Source organism: Canis lupus, chromosome 25 (assembly GCF_011100685.1).
Source record: "Canis lupus familiaris isolate Mischka breed German Shepherd chromosome 25, alternate assembly UU_Cfam_GSD_1.0, whole genome shotgun sequence".
Classification (NCBI taxonomy): Eukaryota; Metazoa; Chordata; class Mammalia; order Carnivora; family Canidae; genus Canis; species Canis lupus.
In genome coordinates, this window is record NC_049246.1 from 7,333,502 (window position 1) to 7,355,211 (window position 21,710).

A 21,710-nucleotide genomic window follows, 5' to 3' on the forward strand; every position below is an offset into this window, starting at 1 on the left:
GACATTCACTTGTATAGACCTTATATGTCAGGTTAAAAAATATTCTCAATAAATGTAAAAGGATTGAACTCATACAGCATGTGTTTTCTGACCCGTAGCAGAGTAGAATTACAGCTCAGTAACAAAAATATATCTGGAATATACCCAAATACATGTAAATCTATACCTCCATGGACACACTGACTCCTCTTCTGTGTACCTTTTCCTTTTCTGACTATGTGAAATCTCTATCTATCTCTCACATGTAAGGACCTTTATGATTGCATTTACAGATATTTAAAAGAAAAGAAAAATACGGGCCCAAGGTAGAATGACTTGCTTCCAGGATAACAAACGAAGTCTTAATTGCAGTTTCAACCTCTCCCAGGATGGAATTTTAAACCAATCAGTCTGGAATTTTCTGGTCAGCACTAGTGAGGTAATCTGCTTGATAAAACCCCCTGCCATCCCCTAAAGGAGGGTAACCTAGCCTGAAATAATCCTGTCTTTTCTTTTGCTAATAACTTTCTAGTCTTTGACTAATCCCCCAACCCGACCCCTGGCCCCATCTATTTTATACCATTCTTCCAGCTCTTGTCTATTTACCAGAAGAGATGCTGCTCTGATTTGTGAGTCTTTGAATAAAGCCAATTAGATCTTCAAATTTATTCAGCTGAATTTTTGTTCTTTAACACAAACAATTTTGATAATCCAAGATTCTTTCCCCATGTCAAGAAACTTAATCATTTTGACAAAATTCTTTTTCTATATAAAGTGACATTCAGAGATTCTGGGGATTAGGACATGGATGTATTTTGGGGGGCATTGTTTAGCTTATTTTCCACCACACCACATTTTCCACATGTTTTTATTAGCCTGAATTACTGATACCAAAAACATTTGAAAATATCAAAAGAAAACAATATCACTTCACCATGAATACAGATACAAAAGATATATATGCTTAAAATATATTCGCAAATCTAATTCTGCAATATATACAAAGAATAATACATTAAATTCTGGAATGTGAGATTGGTTTAAAACAAAATTATTTAAAAATAATTCACTATATTAATACAGTAAAGTGGGAAACTCCTATGATCATCTCCATAGACACAGAAAGTGTATTTGACAAAATTAAACACCCATTCATGACAAAAACTCTGAGCACACCAGAAATTGAAAGAAATTTTCATAACCTGATAAAAAGGACTTATGAAACTGCTACAACTGAAATCATTCCTATAGGTGAAAGACCGAAAGACCAGTCACAAAGCAGAGATGTCTGCCCTCCACCCTCCCCCACCCTACCCCCCAACCTCCCCACCACTACTCTCACCCACACACTACAGTAGGTGGCTGATGTTAGCCTCCTGTGACCCTCTCAAATGACCTCAAGGAGAAACCAAAAAACGAACCAGAAAACCAGTTGAATGGAGGCATGCAGGAAATATTTTTAAATAATCAGATATGATAGACACAATGTATTTAGGTGACCTAAGGGTATTTCATATGTCTACATGGAAATCAGTAAGCCTTAATTTTTACAACCAAATAAATTATACCTTGTGATGTGCAATGACATCCTGGAGAACTGCTTGCAAGCACGTACACTCCTTTCCCTTTCTTCATATAATCACTGGTAAACTGATAAGCTTCGGAAGCAGTTCTATCAGAGCCATCTGATATATTGTCTCCTCAGTATGACAGCAAATAAAGCAATTGTCTGCCTATTTCGAGATAGGCCTTAGTCTTAGTCGACACCTTAGTCGGCACCTCTACTTCTATTCTATCATTTACTAGAGATCCTAATGCAATAGGCAAGAAAAGTAAGCAAAGACATGCAGTTTGGAAAGGAGGAAATCAACCATCTATATTTTTGGATAATCAAACCATGAATCTTTAATACCTCAAAGAATCCACATAAATGCTCCTAGAACTAGTAGGCGAATTTAGTAAGGCCGCAGGCATCAAGGTCAGCATACAAAAATCAATTCCATCGCTATATACTAACAACAAAATTTCATTTCAGAAAATGAAATTGAGAAAAAAAAACAGTTATGTTTATAACATTAAAAATAAAAACACTTAGGAATAAATTTGATTAAATGTATGCAATATCTTTATATTGGAAACTACAAAACATTACAGAGAGAAATTAAAGAAGACCTAAATAAATGGGTAAATACACCATGTTTGTGCATCAGAAGATTCAATCTTGTTGAAGATGTTGTATCTCCTCAAGTTATTCTACAGATTCATTGCAATCTCAATCAAAATCCCAGCAGACTTCTTATAGAAATTTCCAAGCTGATTGGCAAACATATTTGGAGGTGCAAAGGACCTAGAATAACCAAAATATTTTGAAAAAGAAAAATTAGAAGACTTAACACTATCTGATTTCAAACTTACTGTAAAGCTGTATTACCCAATACAACATGGTATTGGCATTGGATACGTATAAGGATCAATAGAAGTAGATAGAGAATCCAGAAATAGACCCATACTTATATGGTCCGTTGGGGTTTTTTGTTTGTTTTTTTTACACAGATGTCACGATAACTGAATACGGAAGGGATTATTTATTTATTTATTTATTTATTTATTTATTTATTTATAGATTTTATTTATTTATTCATGAGAGACACAGAAAGAAAGAGGCAAAGACATAAGCAAAGAGAGAAGCAAGCTCCATCAGGGAGCCCGATGTGGAACTTGATCCCAGGTCTCCAGGATCACATCCTGAGGCAAAGGCAGATGCTCAACTGCTGAACCACCGAGATGTCCACTTTATTTATTTATTTTTTAAGATTTTATTTATTTATTCATGAGACACACAGAGAGAGAGAGAGAGAGACAGGGAGAGGGAAAAGCAGGCTGCCTGCGGGGACTCCGATGTGAGACTGGATCCCAGGACCTGCGGATCATGCCCTGAGCTGAAGGCAGCCGCTCAGCCACTGAGCCACCCAGGTGCCCCAGGATCATCTTTATAACATATGGTACTGGAGCAGTTTGATATCCTTATGGAGAAAAAGACCCTTTACTTCACATCATACATAAAAATTAATTTGAACTGGATCATAAACCTAAATGTGAAAACTAAAATAGGAGAGGATCTTTGTTAGCTTGAGATAAGCCAAGAGTACTTAGATAGGACATACACGCAAAAATACAAACCATAAAAGAAAAATTTGATACGGTGGACTTCGTCAAAAACTTAGGCTTCTGGAAAGATACCCTTAAGAAAATGAATATGCATTTTGTGAAATGGGAGAGAACTTTTGTAAAACATATATCTGACCAAGGACCTGAACCCAGAATATCTCAAGAACTCTACAGCATGATAATAAGACAAACCAGTTAGTTTTAAAATGGACAAAAGATTGGACACTTCGCAAAAGGAAATATGCTAATGACCAATGAGTATACGAAAAGATGCTTGGTACATGAGTTATCAAAGAAATGAAAAATCAAAACCACAATGAGATGTCCCCATCCACACACTAAAACAGCTAAAATGAAAAGAAGTGACAATACCAGGTACTGGTGAGGAGTAAAAGCAACTATAAATCTCATGCATTATTAGTGGAAATACAAAATGGTATAGCCATTTTGGAAGATGGTACTTTCTTATCAAATTAAATATGCCATTATCACCTATCGATTCCAGTCCTAAATATTTACCCAAGAGAAATTAAACCATATGCATATGTATACACATCAGATATGAATGTTCATAGCAACATTCTACAAATGGAAACGAACAAGGGGTGGTGGAAAGGGAGGTGGTCGGGGGGTGGAGGTGACTGGATGACCGGGCACTGAGGGAGGCACTTGATGGGATGAGCACTGGGTGTTATGCTGTATGTTGGCAAATTGCACTCCAATTAAAAAAAAAAAAAAAAAAAGGAAATACTCCAAATGTCCATCAATTGGTACATGGAATTCTAGTCAGCAAAAGAAAAAAAACTAATATACACACAAAATGGATAAATCTCAAAAACATTATGCAAAGAGAAATAAGCAAGGCACAAAAGATTATAGTACATGATTCTATTTTTATGTAATTCTAGAAAAGGCAAAAATGTTAATGATAGGAAGTAAATCAGTGATAGCCTGAGTCCAGCAATGGAGGAGTCAGGGACTGACTCCAAAGAAGCACAAAGAAAGTTTGGCGAATGGCAATAGAAATGTTCCAGATCTTGATTGTGGTGACGATTACATGAATATACAGTTGCCAGGACTCCCCAAACCATACACTTAAAATGAATGAATTTTATTGTATATAAATTAAACCTCAATAAACCTACTTTTTATATATATAATACACATATATACACATTATATATATGTGTGTGTGTATATATATATATGTATGAACATAAAGACAAACCTGGTTTACTAATAATAGTGGTTATCATTCATTAAATGTATGTTCTGTGATAGATACATTATATGTGTTATCTGTAACCTTACAACCTTCCAAGGTAGATATTAAACCTACTGTCCTTGTTCAGGCTGCCCTATCAAAACACCATTGATTGGATGGCTTAAACAACAAACATTTATTTCTCATAGTTCTGGAGGCTGAGAGGTCCAAAATCAAGGCACAGCAGATGTGGTACCCGTTGAGGATCAGCTTCCCGGTCCACAGATAGCAGCCTTCCTACCATGTCCTCAGATTGGGGAGGGGAGGGGGGATGGGAGTTCTCTGTAGTCTCTTTTATAAAAGCAGAAATACCATTCATGAAGGACTATGTTTTAAGTGCCCCATCTCCAAATATTATCCCATTGAGGAGTAGAGTTGCAACATACAAATTTGATGGGGGGTGGGAGGGTGGTGGTGGAGTAAAACATTCAATCCATAGCATCTACTTTCCAGTAGATGGAAAAATAAACTGAGCAGGGGACAAGTTCAGTGACTTCTACATGGTCACATAGTGGCTGAGCCGGTATTCACATGCAGATTGTTCTATCTGATTCTAAAGCCCCTGTTCCACTAGTCAGACCACTATCTGCCCTTATTTAGGGAAGCCGGAGGTGGCAACGGGGCAGTCACTGGGTAGCTGCAGGCCAGTGGCCCAAAGACATACTTTGCAGTCAGAACATGAAGAGTCTTTATCTGCCAGCCCAGCTCACTGAAACCCAGTCATAGTGACTGAGACTCCAGAGAATATTGCTTTTCCTTTGGGCAGTGCATAGGGAAACATAAGTGCTTAATCCTTCCTTACTTTACTGTCCACATTCTGCAGCCGATGTATCATCTGTCGTGGAGAAGTTGACAAGAGGAGAATTATAATGCCAGCATCCTGAAACATCCCTGAATTCTTGAAGGGAGAGAGTAGACTACAGCTTTGACACAGGAGCCAGGACTAGAGCTTTGGCGTCGGACACAGAAAGAACATCTTCCCTGCAAGCCGGGGCTCTATGGCTCTCACTGTGATCCCTGACCTAGTATATAATCTTTTGTGTGTGCTGGCAAGAGGGATTCACATTCTGGAACTGAAGTTAGGGAATAGAAAATGCCCATAATCATAGCGACCAGTTGCAGAGTGTTTGCTGTGTGGGTCACACTTCACGTCCATTACCTCATTTGTTCATCACAAACAGTCTTCGAAATTTTATGGATGAACAGAGGCTCAAAAGAATACATTTCCTCAGGTTCCCAGGCTCTTCCACATGGCCAAATGCTTTATGGGAAATTGGCTCCAGGCATAGCCCTACAGAGTGTCACCGTGATTAGTGTAAGGCAATGCTGGCAGCTCCTTTCCTCTCCCAATATATGGCTTGGGCAGGGGCAGTTCTATCAATGGGACATGAGAGGAAGCCAGCTGAAGGTCTTCTAGAAAAAGGTCTTCTTGCTGACACAATCAGAATTTTTCTTTATATATATATATATCTTTTTTAAAATTTAAACTTTAGTTAGTAAACATACAATATTAGTAAATATTAGTTATTAGTATTAATTAGTAAATATTAGTAAACATACAATATTGATTTCTGGAATAGAATTCAATGATTCACCACTTACATACAACATCCAGTGTTCATCACAGTAAGTGCCCTCCTTAAAACCCATCATCCCTCTAGCCTATCCCCCACCCACCTCCCTCTATGAATCCTCAGGTTTTCTATTTTTAATAGTCTCTTAGGGTTTTTTTTCCCTTTTGCCCCTTCCCATATGTTCATCTGTTTTCTTTCTTAAATTCCATATATGAGTGAGATATATTTGTCTTTCTCTGACTTATTTCATTTAGCATTATACCCTCTAGCTCTATCCATGTCACTGCAAATGGCAAGATTTTTTTTTTTTTTTTTGAGAAAGAGAGAGAGTGCATGCTTGTGTGACCAGGGAGGAGGAGGGGCAAAGGGAGAAAGAGAAAGAGAATCTTAAGCAGGCTCCATGCCCAGTGTGGAGCCCACAACCCTGAGATCATGGTCTGAGCCAAAATCAAGAGTTGTATACCTAATTGACTGAACCACCCAGGTACCCTAAGATTTCTCTCCTTTTTGATGGCTAAGTAATATTCCATTGTATATAAATGCCACATATTCTTTATCCATTCATCAGCCAATGGATATTTGGACTTTCTCCATAGTTTGGCTATTGTTGATAATGCTGCTATAAACATCAGGGTGCATGTAGTCCTTTGAATCTGTATTTTTGTATCCTTTGGTAAATACCTAGTAGTGCAGTTGCTGGATTATAAGGGTAGGTCTACTTTTTTTTTTTTTTTTTTTTTTAGAGAGAGAGAGAGAGTGTGTGTGTGAGCAGGAGTGGTGGGATATAGGAGAGGGGCAGAAGGAGAGGGAGAGAGAAAATCTTAAGCAGGATCCATGCCCAGGGCTGAATCTGACATGGGGCTCCATTTCATAACTTTTTTTTTTTTAAGAGAGGGTAGTTCTATTTTTACCTTTTTGAGAAACCTCCATACTGTTTTCTAGAGTGGCTGCACCAGTCCATTTTGCATTCCTACCAACATTTTGCATTCCTCTCCACATCCCCACCAACACCTGTTGTTTTCTGTGTTACTAATTTTAGCCATTCTGACAGATGTGAGGTGGTATCTCATCGTGGTTTTGATTTGCATTTCCCTGATGATGCATGATATTGACCATCCTTTCATGTGTCTGTTAGACATCTGGATGTCCTCAGAAAAGTGATGCAATCAGAACTTGAAAAATTTTTTTCTTCCACCAGACATTGTCGTGTCTCCATTCCACATCTGGATCCATGACAGCCATCTTGGCAAACTGAGGATGGCAGAGCAGTACAGAAGGATGGAATGAGAATAGTGGGATCCTGAAGATGCTTTTGAGTATCTGAATAATAAGCCTAAAACTAGTCATATAATTTAAAAGCAGTGAATCTACATTTTTCTGTTACTTGCAGCCAAAAGCACTGTATCTGTTTCTGTCCTTTATTTCTGTATTTTGAGAAGCATCTAATAAAAATATGCTTCAGACAGTCTGGCCTGGCTTTGTTTTGTTGAACCCACTTGGGCTGCACAGGATTCTGGACTAATGGTTTGTAGTATAACTGACCCAGTTGGTACTTTTCCTGGTCTCTCTAACATTCTGGAGTTTTGCCAAACTGCTTAGGGAAAGGAATCCAACACTGTGAGCCAAGGCAGCTTTTTGCTAGTAATTTTCTTCCTTCTCTGCACTTCAAGTTTTGGGGTCCTCTTTCCACATGCCCATCTCCACACACCCTAGTCCACTGTCCTATTGCTCTCAACAATTATCAACTAATCACTGTTTGAGTGAGTGAACTGATGAGTAATATCAGATGTTAGATATCCCAGAGATTTTTTTAAATTTCATTTTAAAAGTAATATCCAGGGTCTCCTGGCTGGCTCAGTAGGAAGAGCACACTATTCTTTATCTTGGGGTTGTTAGTTCAAGCCCCACATTGGGTGTAGAGATTACTTAAAAATAAAATCTTTTAAAAAAGTAATATTCAACATTAGGGGGTTGGGGGGAGATGTCTGAATCCAAAAGAATCAAGCCATTCTAACTGGGGGAGTGCCCTCAGGCTCTCTAAGGCACAACCAAGGAAAACTTCCACACAGGTCCAACTCCCTATGCCTCCCCCTCATCTTCCACTTCTAAAGGCCTCTGGATAACCCCATTCTGTTACTCCACTTTATTTTGCTTTCTTCTTACTCAGCTACTTTCTTGGTGCTGACAGCCCTGCCCCCTGAGAGTAGCATCTTTTTCAGTTTTGCATCACACTAAACCTTGACTTCCACTTTCATCCAGACTCCCACCTTACTTTACTTCTGCCAGCACCCACTATCTCCTGCCTTTCACAGTCCTGATAAAAAATAATACACCTTTGAAGGTAGCCTCTAGGGTAACGTCCTAATAATATTGGCCCAAATCTCCTAAGACCTCCTTGTCTAATTCAAGCAAAACTGGTACTGTAGCTGCAAGCTACCTCTAGACAACCAGGCTCTATTAGCCTCAAAGAAAAAGATCTCGGCTGGTGCAATTTGCCTCATTTGGATTTTGTTCCCATGGCACAGCCCCAAAGGCACCAGGCATTCTAGTTTAGCTAAATGTAGCTAATGGAATTTTTCAGTGCTGTTTGCCTACTGTTGAAGAGACCAATTTAGGTGCACACAGAACCCTAGAAGTGGGGATGCCTAGGTGGCTCATTGGTTGAGTGTCTGTCTTTGGCTTGGGGTGTGATCCTGGGGTCTTGGGATCAAGTCTCACATCGGGCTCTGCACAAGGAGCCTGCTTCTCCCTCTGCCTGTGTCTCTGCCTCATTCTGTGTGTCTCTCATGAATAAATAAATAAAATCTTAAAAAAAAACAAAACCCACCACCTAGAAGTGACCCTGCCCCTAGTCACTCTCTACCATGCCTCTGCTTAATTTCCTTTAACTGTAGGTCACTGTGGCAGAGACTTCTCTCATACTTCCTAAGCAATAGAAATCTGATCTGATTTGACAAGTCAAGATTCCCAGCTAAAAGACTACATTGCTGGGGTGCCCTAGCTAATACGTTCATGTCACCCTGTTTTGCCCTATTATAGTCTGGGTTCCCAAGAAAGCAGAGCCTGAGACAAAGTGGATGTGTCGCTAATTTTTTAGGAAATGCACTCCTAGGGAAGGAGCGGTAAGGGACATGATGTAGGGAAGGAGAGAGAGCCGATATGAAGATGTGTTATGAAGCTGGGCATTGCTGGGCATCAAACACAACTGATCGCTCAATTTCATGAGGCCTATTCCTTTGCCCCAGGTCAGATGGAACCCCACTCCTAGGTGGGGATGGGGAAGCCTTGCAAGGAAAGCTACAGAGCGTAGCCAGGCGGCAAGGTCACACTGTGACGAGTCTATGCAGAGTTGATCCAGTAGCTGAGGACCATGGAGACAGGTGAGACCAGGAGTCTCCTGGAATGTGGTCAGTTCTGGGTGTTAACTTCTGGAAAGGTTTCTTGAAAGATACCCAGACCCTCTTCTTCCCGCCTCTTCCCTGGAATGGAGACACAATGGCTATTGAAGCTCCTTCCACCTTACACCATGAGGCAAGGTTGAGGATGAAAGCCACATGCCAAATGTGAAAGAGCACAAAGTCACAAGGATCCTGGGTTCTTGATGATTCCCAGAGCTGCTGTGCATGTGTTAATGTTCATCATCCTCCTACGACAGAGGGAAATAACCCAATCTGCTTAAGTTGCTACTGTCAGGTCTCTGTGAAGGCCAGCAAAATGCAATTCCGAAATGATACAATCACTGTCTGAAAGCATCCTTTTTTTTTTCCTGTGGACAAATGAAATGATACAAGTCCTCTAATAAAGGCAAATATGAAATCATAAACATGAGCTTCTATTTAAGAGGAGAGCTTTAATTAAAGGGAACCTATGGAGCAAATCACTAGAGCTTAAAGGGCTTTTGTTTATTCTGGACGCTGCGCTATAAAATGCCTTGCTCTGTGCTGATAAGGAAGCTGAATTTATGGCCTAGTGAACTAAACAATTAAAAAAAAACTGTTTGCTAACTAATCAGATTGAGGCAAAGGTCTGAAGGAATATAAATTGGTCTCATCCCTGTTTTCCTTCACAAGTCACAGATTTCTTCTGTGCTAGCTAATGCAAAGAGATAACGGCCCTCTTATAAAATTATTCTACTATAAAGCCTATCTTTACCCAATTAAAATGTATACTTTCTGTGTTTATGAAGGATTAGGTTTGTGAAATATGTTTAATAGTGGAAGTCATGAAGCATGGCTAACGTAGGTTTGGGGATAATGTATGAACTTAACGTAATGTTGATTATTTCCAATAGAACTAGCTTAAAATGAACTCACCAATTTTCTTTTCCATTTCTTGCTTTAAATTGAGTCACTTGTTTTCCACTCAAGACACAAATTCTAGTTGAACTCGGTGTTTGGAGGTGACTATTACTATGTGCTGAATGCCTGCTGCAGTTACTTTAACAAGCTTGAATCAAATAGAATAGCTCTTGACAGGTATGAAACCTAAGCTGATGTGATATTTGATCCTTCCATGCTGCTTGAGCTTCCCCTACAAGAGCCCTCAGCCCTCGCCACTCTCCATGCCTTTAGCAGCTGTCTCCAGCTGCCACCAGGGGTTTTTCTCTCCACTGCTCCACAGCTCTCATTGCTCAGGGCAATCTCCACCAAGCAATTAACATTTCCATGAAGAATGACACCTACTTGCCATCCCTGACATACGTGTGTGTGTGTGTGTGTGTGTGTGTGTGTGTGTTTCCAAGTCATTAAACTATAAATTTAAAGAGGATAAGAATACATCTGTCTCACATCAATAAGAATTGTTTCCTGACCTATGAAAAGAGAGCCCTGCTAACTCCATAGTCCTCAGGAACAGGTTTATGGAAATATATTCAGTATATATTCAGAGTTTTCAATCTCCAGTGGCTACTACTGAGCTCTGCAACCCAGTTCATAGACGGTTCTCATTTTAGTGAGAGTTTCCTTCTCTCCTGGGAAAGGCCAGTCTTACCCTTGTGTTGGGCCAATTCCCAGCCCATTCCTGTCCACTGACTCTCAGTCAGAGTCCAAAACTGCCACAATTTACACAATTCCTAACATATTTGTTAACAAGATCATTCAAAGTATAACGTGCTTATGCATATAATAGCCATGTCCAAACATCTTACTTGTCATGTAAAATATTAACCTGAGAAGCTCAGAATCGAAGTTTATCAATAAGGAAACCATTATAATTTTGGATGCAATATCCAAGAAGCTGAGAGGCCCATAATTTTGTCAAAGCAAAGAATTGTCGTTTAAAATATGGGGACAGATTTCATTTGGGGACTGGCTTTCTGGGATCATGCCCCATAGAGTGTAAAATGTCAATAAATGACCAATGTTGTGAGGCCATCCATCATAGAAGTCCCTAAACATCCTGAAGATATGAAATGTTCCTATTGGGCTTCATTGAGCTTCACTCCCTTGTTGTTGCATTTTTAAGTATTCAACATTTGTCAGGGGAGGGGTGGTCTAACTCATGTGTCCTGGGATCTCTTATAAAGATGGACTCTACTAACCTACAGGCATCTAGCCCTGGATTGGATATAGGGTGTTGGGGAGTCTCTTGGAGTTAATTAGCGTATGACTGTCCCCAGCCCCCAACCTACTTCGTGGCAGTAGATATATCTTTTTTCAAGATATTTTTCACATTTTAAAATGAAATATAGGGACACCTGGGTGGTTCAGTGATTGAGCATCTGCCTTTGGCTCAGGTTGTGATCCCGGGGTCCTGGGATTGAGTTCTGCACCAGGCTTCCTGTAGGGAGCCTGCTTCTCCCTCTGCCTGTGTCTCTGCCTCTGTGTGTGTGTCCCTCATGACTAAATAAATAAAGTCTTTTAAAAATAATAATAAGATGAAATATAAATTGAATACAAATCTCAGGTGACCTATTCCAGTTTTAAGTTCTTGTGTGCTGCTCTAACCTGGAAAGAACTGCTTGTCTTTGAAAGCTTGCACTGAGGGGATGATTACCATGTTGGCCAGGATAAACGTGGATAGGGAAGGGTTTTCCCAAGATATGTTATTCTGTTGAGATTATGAGAGTGCACACACATACACACATACACACACATTACATATATGTTTATATATACCAGCACACCCATACACATATTATAAACAGTTATAACACTATGTATGCGTATTTTACATAAGGGACTCTGTGTGAATATTTGAGATTTTTAGAAATGTCTGAATACAGCCTTTTGGCGTTATTTTTAACATTGGAAAGAGGCATTTGACCCGACTTGAGGGTCCGGTTGGCCCTTCAAGGGGAGAAGGAAAACCTCTCCCTGAATAAGAACCACTCCCAAATCTGCAGATGCTGACCATCTAGTCTTCCTGTGGTGGGACCATCCCTCTCTCTCTCCCAGCAAAGCCCACAGGATGAGCCATTGATTCTTCCTTCCCAGCTGCCTGCGGAGACTCCACCCTGCATGGCCCTCAGGACACTTGGAAGTGCAAAGGGGACCTCACAACACCTAACAGGGGGATGGGAAAGAGTCCACTATCCACATCCTTAAAGCTGACAGGGACAAGAGTGTTCCCCTACCACCCTGCCATTCCCCACCCCCACAACTAGAAAGACAAAAAGCTTCAGTAAAACCCATAATACTAGGTAGTGTGCACTAGGTTCTTATGAAAGCCCAGGATATGAGTTGGGGTATCCAGGTCCTCGCTTTGAGGCCTGAAGCCAACCATGTTCTGAAAAAGAATTCTTACTCCCATTAGTCCTTATATTAACCTTAGACCCGACTGCTGGGAAGCTTTGTGTTTCTATGCCAAGCTAATTGGCATTTGGCATGTTCTCACTCTTCTAGCCATGGGATGACTCAGCTAATTATTTCTGATCTGGAAGGTACCCGTTGTCGGGGAGGCCAGGGATCCACAGCCCATACCACTTACCCTGGCTTGACTGGAGAAGAGTGAAGGACCTCCTATCCCCTCTGGTGTTGCTGAGATGCTGAGAAATGACGCAGGAGTCACCCCTTCCTTCCCCCAGCAGGAGACAGAGAGAGGTAAACATCACAGTGACCTTTGACTCACTGGGTACCCCTCAGAAGGAAACAGTGCTGCAACATTTATAAATTCTCTTCCTTTCGCAGGAACTGCCTTCGAGTACTCATAATTTATGCATTGTTGTCTTTGCAGACACTTACTTAAATACACTGAGACTGGGAATTAGAGCAGGAGAGGCCACCTCACCTCACCCCACTCCCTTGTCGGCTGAAACCCTGGCTTCCTGCCTTATTTGTTCTTCTCCATAAGAAATTACTCAAGAGGAAGAGTGAATATCAAAACTCCCCCCTTGGGGTGGTTTTAGTACTTTTCAAACTTGACAAATAAAATCGTTAGCAATCCAGGGGAGAGCTTAGCAGTTTTCATGCAACACACTTCACTGATTCATAACAACATTTAGGCTTTACACAGTCCCTGGGACTCTGGAACTGTTTTTAAGCTCTGGGTTGTTGTCATCCCTCAAGGGTCACCTTGCTTTATAAACCAGCAAGTGCCACTGTAGACAGGAAGTGAGTAACAGAAAGAGCTAGTGAGTCAGAAACAGAATTGGGAATGGGGATTTAAAACTCTCGGGCCAGCCCCAGCACAGATTGAGAAGGAAGCGAGTCAGAGTGGTAACTGGGCAGGGGTCTATGTGCATGTGGTTCTTCAGTATTCCTATCATCACTGAGTCCCCAGCAAAACTGTGGTTTTGCCTCTCATATTTCCCCCTGGTAATCAATAAACGCATCCTTTCATTCAACCAACACAAGCTGGGTGCCTCCTCTGCTCCCATTGCTGTGTTAGGGTTGAGGATGTAAGTCTAATGGAAGAGAAAGATAGTCTAATGGAAGAGACAGACGGGAGACACGTGAGGACAAGGCCACAGTGATTCTCAGGTAAGCTCTGTACCTGTAGTCTGTTCACAGCTATGAAAACACAGACTGGAGGAGACTCAGTTCTTCCTTGGGGATAGGAGGGAAAGGCCAGTGAAGATCCTCCAAAGAAGTGACAACTGAACTAATTATGAAAGGTAAGTTAATTGGGTAGAAAAGTGAGGGAAAGGCATGCCTTTGCACACTAAGCAAAGGCAATGTGAGCATTTGAGGCAGGCATGTTGTGCAGGGAGAGCCACTCAGAGGCCAGGAGGGGCTCTGGGGACACAAGACAGTCTCCTAGCATGTGAGTGACAGACAAAGGAGTGAGAATGAAAGAGAAAGAGGGAGGATAATCATAATGCAGAGGGCTGGGAAAAGATCTAGAAGTGAGAAAAAGACATCAAATATAGACTACTCTCTCAAGAAGTTTGGGAAATGGGGTTGGAGATCTTACTAACACACACGTAGCTCAATCCTGATAACTTAACAAAGTAAAAACATCCTTTATCATCTCTTACTATTGAAATAGAATTTAATTTTAGAAGTGCAATTCGTGGAGTAAATTACCAATTTCCATTTTGCAAGAAAATCCATTTCAGAGGATGACCTTGACTCTTACTTTAGGAGGTAAGCCAAGTATGTCCCACAGCTCATTGTTGTCAAAGGAATCTGGGCAAATGATGCATCTGGAAGAGAGAAGAACTGGGCCAGCGTGCCATATTCTCATCAGAATATACTTCACAGACTGGTGTCTTGAGGAGAAAAAAAAATGGTGAACGATGATGTCAGCAGCTAAATTTTGCCATAATTTACAGGAGCTCTCCACAGGCCATTGGACTAATTCAGCTGCTGGAACATACTGGAAATTTCTCCCTGAGGGAGAGACAGAGTAGCTAGCTCAAAACCAGTATGATGTCATAACAATTGCCACCCATCACCCCAGGTGCATAGGGCCTCTAATATACCCAGAGCAAGGGCAAATGAGTAGAAAGTCTTCCATTCTTGCCTGAGGCTTTTCTTCTGTATTCTCTGGCTCATCTTTGGTCCAGAGCTTCCAGCCCCCACCCTCAATTTTTTTCGTATATTTATGAATATACACACATCCTATTTATTTATTTTCCTTTCTCAATTACTTGAAATGGCAACTGCAAAGAGCAAAAATAATCCTACCACTTAAAACACAACTATACAGAACAAAAAGTGAAAACTCCCCTTACAACCCCACCAAGATAATTTATTAAATGATTTATTATTTACTTATCATTTATCTATCCTTTTATTTTTTAATTATTCATGAGAGACTCAGAGAGAGAGAGAGGCAGAGACATAGGCAGAGGGAGAAGCAGGCTCCATGCAAGAAGGCTGATGTGGGACTCAATCCCAGGGCTCCAGGATCATGCCCTGAGCCAAAGGCAGACACTGTACCACTGAGCCATCCAGGCATCCCTTATTTATCTTAATTTTTCCTTCACAGATATATATCTTTTCTAACAGACAAAAAAAAGAATCATAGTATAAATTGGACTCCAGTTTACTTTCTTATTTAATATATCTGGACAATATTTTAGAAAATGTTGTATATCTTCCTCTTATTCTGGATGACTGCGTAGTATTCCATAGAACAGCTATATTAAGGTGTTCAACCATTAAGTTAACCATGCCTATTTATTCAGTTTGTTTCAATGTTTTGTGGTTACCTACAATGCAGCAAAAGAGTCTCTATCACACCAATAATAATAAAGTGAAAGGGGGGAGAGCATCTGCATTCAGATTCCATCCTGATTACTTTGACCATCATCAGCATTAGGTGTAGGCAGACATCTGTCTTCTTAAGACAATTTCTTCTCTTGGCTTCTGTGATGACACGCTCCTCCTTATTTTCCTCCTACCCAGCCACTACTTCTCAGTTTCTTTTTCATCAATTATTCATTCACAAATATTTGTCACGTGCCTCCCACCAAGCTAGGCACTCTTCAGGGCACTAAGCATATAGTGGTGAATAAACATAGGGTCCCCACTTTCTCAGAGTTTACTATCATAGGGAAGAGATGGCCGTTGAACATGTCATACAATGTAGAACAATAGAAAGTAATAAGGGCTATGAAGAGAACTGAAGCAGATCTTAGGAAAGAGAATTGGGGGTGCTCTTTGGATAGAATGATCAAGAAAGGTCCTTGCAAGGAGGTGGCATTTGAGTAGAGTAGGAATCTGAACAAAGCAGTAGATGGAGTTCTGGGATTCTCTAGGAAAGAGTATTTGCAGATAAATTGAATAGCAAGTACAGTAGCCCAGAGAGGAGCATGCCCACACATTCAGAGCAAGAAGGCTGATGTGGCAGGAGTTTAGTGAGGAAGGTGGGGTGACTAGAGTGGTCTGTCAGATGGGACTCCTCTAGATTGTAGGAGTGAGCCATGTTGATAGCTTGTTCTAAGGCAGTGGAGGCTGGGCAGTGGTAAGGAGTGGTAGAAATCCATAGGTCCTGCTGATGGTTGGGATGTGGAGTGTGAGAGAAAGGAAAGAGTCGCTTGGGTCCTTTGCCAGCCCTCCCCCTTCCACTCTCAGGATGTGGAAGGGGCCATGGACCTCTCCTCTTCTCTACCTATATATTTTCTAGAGGTAATCTCATCTTATCTTGGGCTTTACCTACCACCTATAGGCTGACGATGCCAAGATGATATTCACATGCCTTCTTGATAGTTCCATTGGGATACCCAATAATCTACTTCAGATATAGTATACTCAAACAGAACTCTTGATAACACCAGCCCTTATCCCTAAAAGCTCCTCTCCCAGCCTTCTCCATCTTAGTTTGAGAGACTCCAAATGTATAGTAAGAGCACAGGACTCTGGAGCCAGCCTATCTGGGTGGGTCCTGGCTTGGCCACCTGCTGGTTATCTGATCTTAGACAAGTTGCTTAGTGTCTCTGTGATTTAACTATAGAATGGAGAGGCAATAGTGGAACCTACATCTGGGGGTTGTTATGGATTCAATTACTTATTACCTACAAAGTACTTAGCACAGTGTCTGGCACAGGGTAAAGCCTGGTATATTGTTTTATATTTATGCCACTGCTCCCAGTTGCCCACCCTCTGAAATCATACTGACACATCACTTACTCGAAAAAGAACAGGAACTGGTCTAGGGTCTAGGAGACAGTAGTATCCCAAGACAGTTGCATCAGACATTTAATTATTATTTGGTTAGGTGAGACAGGGCAATGGAAAAAGCATGTTATTCAGAATCAGATAAGAATTGATTCCAAATCTTACTTCTACCACTTCCAAGCTGGGGATACTTGAAAAGTTACTTAACATTTCTAAGTCTCTATATCCTCATATTTAAATAGGAATAATATTACATGTCCCTCAGGGTACTTGTAAACTTTAAATAGAATAATGCATATAAAGTGTCGGCTCAGTGCCAGATAATAGCTATTATTATTAAGGGATTTGGCTTCCTCAGCCCCGAAGTCATCATGTGGCATCAAAGGAATGAAGCAGTTGATAATAAATTCCCCTCTAGCAGATCCATAGGTCATTTGGGAAAACAAAAATGTAAAAGGCTTTTGTGAGACTTCATGCTGCTGGGGAGAGGGTGCAGCCCCAGATCGTGGATCACTGAGCGGAGAGGAGTATCCTCTGATTACAGGCACCATCTCTCAAGGGTCACCTTTGCAATCAACCCAGACCCCAGGGGTAAAGCATGTTGTGAGACCATTTCCAACTCTGTCTCCAGTTCTCAAGAGCAGAATAAATCCATTAATGTTTAATATTTAAACAAAAACTTTCCATTATTAATCACTTTAAGCCCCAGTGATGATTATTAAAACATAATGGGGGATAAGGTCTTATATTTAAAGCTTGATTTTTAATTGACTGAGATAGAAATCAGAACTAAAAACAACATTGGGGATCCCTGGGTGGCGCAGCGGTTTGGCGCCTGCCTTTGGCCCAGGGCGCGATCCTGGAGACCCGGGATCGAATCCCACATCAGGCTCCCGGTGCATGGAGCCTGCTTCTCCCTCTGCCTATGTCTCTGCCTCTCTCTCTCTCTCTCTGTGACTATCATAAATAAATAAAAATTAAAAAAAAAAATTAAAAAAAAAAAATAAAAAAAATAAAAAAATAAAAACAACATTGAACCGCCTTGTTTTCTAGAGCTTGTTCTTCCTGCAGGCCAGAGCCCTGGGGAGATGGCCTAGCTCCTCTGAAAAGCTAGGGCTGCCATCCTTCTCAGTAAATTTCCAGTGGCATGCCCTGGATAAGAGAGTACCCTCAGGGAGACCCAGGCTCTGGGTCACAAGGCCATAGCTAGGATAAGAGATCAGTGATGCTACCCACTCCTGGCCCTAATGCCTAACCCCTCAGCCACAAGGCATCTGGCCCAGCCTGAGGAACCCCAGGTACTGGGCATGTAGAAATAAGCTCATATTTTCACTGCTGGCCACTTGTGGGGAATTTCACCACGTGGATTGATTCTCCCTTATTTACTATGACAACTGGGTCCACAGGCATATCCTGCGGCCAAGGAGGAAGGACCCAGAAGGTGAAGGAGAGAAGGCAAGGGGCCTGCACTCTGCTGCTCCTTGTAGGTTGTAGGAGCTTCCAGACAATTGTGCATTAGGAGCTAAGTGGATTAGTCTACTTGGTAAAATGGGCTAGATAGCTATAAGGGGGAATATCCCTTTAATAATGGCAATCAAAAAAGTATAAAATTCCTAGGAATAAATTTAACAAGAGATGTTCAGGGCCTTTGTGGAGAAAACAATAAAATTCTACTGAAGAACACGTGATATTTGAATAAATGGAACAATAAATTTGATTTTTGAACACATCCTCTATATTGTAAGAAAGTAATTCTCCTGAAATCAAACTGCAAATTCAATGTAAATTCCAAGCAAAAAAAAAAAAAAAAAAAAAAAAAAATTTACAGGGTTTTTTTCCTTTAATACAGAAAAAAATGATATCAAAGTTCTTCTGAAAGAATAAGCATGAATAAATAGCCAAGCAGAATAATGAGTGAATATTTGTCCTACTAGACATTAAAAAATATGATACAAGTATGGAAACTAAGGTATTATACAATTAATACAAAGCTCAGTAGTACAAAATGCAGAAACAGACTCATAAATTAATGAGAATTTGATACAGGGTAAAAGTGAGTGGGGAAAACTGACCTAGTCATTTAGAAAAATAGGCATTGCTACCACCAAAATAATTTCCAGCTGGAGCAAATATCTAAATGTAAAAAGTATATATTTTAGTCAAAATACTGAGACAAAACATAGGTAATCAATTGGTAATCTTAGTATGCAACTTTCTAGGTGGTCACCTAACACTATATATTGGCATAATAAGGTTTTTTTTTTTTTTTTTATGATAGCCACATACAGAGAGAGAGAGAGGCAGAGACACAGGCAGAGGGAGAAGCAGGCTCCATGCACCGGGAGCCCGACGTGGGATTCGATCCCGGGTCTCCAGGATCGCACCCTGGGCCAAAGGCAGGCGCCAAACCGCTGCGCCATCCAGGGATCCCGGCATAATAGGTTTTGATCTAGTATTTCCAATCGTGAGAATTTTTGCCAAGGATCTAATGGGTCAAATTCACAGAGAAGTATGTATAAGGTTCTTCATTTACACACTGTTGATAACTGTGAAAATTTGGAAACAACTTAAATATTGGTTACCTAAATTATGATATATCCTACACAGCCAGTTAAAATAATGACACACAACCATGCTGTTACTGTATTTGCTGACTGTCCCAGGGATTTGTGCTTGCTGACGGCCCCAGCAGTGGTTAAGTGTGTGCCTGTTGCTCCATCCTCACCAACACCAGGGGGTGTCATCTACATGCTTACTCTTTAGAGCTGTTTTTTATCTGCTGAATAGGCACATGCCACTGGCCTCAGCTATGCATGGTTTGCCCTTCAGAGTCCTCTAAATATCCCGCAGAAACAACTGATAGTCTAAAGGAGGGAACCTGAGCATCTGATCTGCAGAGCAGAGATACTTCAGGAGGTCCCCGCATCCCCCAGAATTGCAGCCTTAGTGTTGGTATTGCTGTGAATCATTGACCAATGACAGGATATTGCATCCATTGCAGAAGTTGGTGGTATTTCCATCTTCACCTCCAGAGTGAGCTGTGGAAATTGGTTGAATGCAGGCTGGGGAAACTGAAGCGGCTACATAAATGCTGCAATCGTTAAGCTTTGGAGACTGTAACATTCTGCTTGTGGCCTTGGGGCTGGAAGGCCTGCTGGTGCACCTGGTAAGGACTTCACTGTCATCCAACTACAGTAACTCAAGATTAAGGACGTGTTTGGTTTTGATCTTGTTCATATTGAGATTCAGCTGAGGCCGATTACCCCTAAAATTCCCCAGAGAGAACTGGGAAGTAAGAAGGATCTTCAACACCCTCACGGAGTGCTAGAGACAAGACCCTACAAGGGGAACCGCCACGGGGCAACTCAAGATTCATATGCACTGTTGCCATTGGTTGATAGGTGAAGAGGACAGCTGTTTGTGTACTCTGAACAGATTGTCTGGGGAGGAGACTTAGGTAGCTTCACTTCTCAAAAAGATGACTCGGCTTGGAATACAATTAAGAGTGATCATCTCTGAGAGATTTTTCTTGCTTTTTTTATTTTCTTCTTTAACCTGAGTTGCCCTGGCTCACAAAATAAAGATGGCGCTTCCATAATAAGCGTGGTTTAAGTTACTATTCCAAATCTTTGAAGATTAGTTTTCAAACTGTTCAAAATTGTAAATCTACCAGGGACGTTTCTATAGAATCCTGAGGTTATGGCAGTGTGTAAGGAAGTGGTTATTGGTTACAATGGAAGGAGAGAATGTAAACTACCTATGTTTTAGTCAGGCCATACTAGTCCTGCAAAAATAAAACTCAGGAGTAAATTACTGGTGAATAAAAACACAATTATGATCTCTGTGGCACCTTCCCCCATGCTTTATTTTACATTTTTTTCCCATGTGCACTCAGATAAAACAGTCATGGCATGATGGAAAGACAAACTAAAGCCATCTCTTCAGTTAGGTCCAACAACCTCTTCAGTATTCCAGAAATTCTAACAGAAACCCAATAGTAACTACTAAGACAGGAACTCTGGGAAAGAGTATTGGCTTTAGATTCAGGATCTAGATAAAGAGAAAGTTAAAGATTGATGAGAAAGGTACAAAATCGAGCTATGAGTATCATTTCTAAAACTCAACTTTAAAAGAATCAGTTATTCTTTAAGATTCAATTCCTTTAATACAGACTATCATTTTTTTTATTACTTAAAGAAAATTTGAGATTATGACTCTAAGAGACTTGAACAAAAGGACCCACTTGGCTCTCAATTAAAGCCATATGTCCATCACTTAGTGACAGACTGCCTGAATTGCAGGGCTAAGGAATGGAAAACCCTCTTTAAATCTTCAACCATAAAATTAAAGTTGTCTCACAGCAGAAAGCATCTCATATGTATGCTCAAATGTGCATGTATAATCTGGAATGTGTATATAATTTCCTGATAAAATCTTGTTTCCCCTCATCTCTTTGGCAATGAAATATTTTCTGCTTTTCCATTTTTTATAGTATTCTCTAAATGCCAAACTTTAATAAAATTGTAGGCATCCATTATTTTTCTTTCACTAATACATCCCCTTAAGTCTGTATCCCCAGAAACAAATAACTAGAGACAATTATTTTCTGACACACAGAATTCCATAATTGAATACAAGAACAAAGATTCTGAAGGAAGCCTTCATCTTCAGTTCTTAAATTATCTTCCTCCTACCTCTCAGCCCTGCCCCCATCCCCATTCT

The 21,710-nt window shown here is 40.6% G+C and overlaps 2 long non-coding RNA genes across 4 annotated transcripts; one reads left to right on the forward strand and one right to left on the reverse strand.

The window, feature by feature from the left end:
- Positions 1-1,320: 1,320 nt before the first annotated feature.
- On the reverse strand, positions 1,321-14,893 carry LOC111092358. 2 transcript variants are annotated; one of them, XR_005378357.1, is made up of 3 exons: positions 14,451-14,893; positions 12,913-12,999; positions 1,321-2,326 (listed from the first exon to the last, which is right to left on the reverse strand). It is a non-coding gene; the product is annotated as an uncharacterized LOC111092358 (long non-coding RNA). The 2 variants fall into 2 exon arrangements; XR_005378356.1 differs by lacking the exon at positions 1,321-2,326 and adding an exon at positions 9,071-9,751.
- Positions 12,871-20,589, forward strand: LOC119865897. 2 transcript variants are annotated; one of them, XR_005378354.1, is made up of 3 exons: positions 12,871-13,025; positions 13,924-14,038; positions 19,267-20,589. It is a non-coding gene; the product is annotated as an uncharacterized LOC119865897 (long non-coding RNA). The 2 variants fall into 2 exon arrangements; XR_005378355.1 differs by having other exon boundaries at positions 19,990-20,589.
- Positions 20,590-21,710: the final 1,121 nt, after the last annotated feature.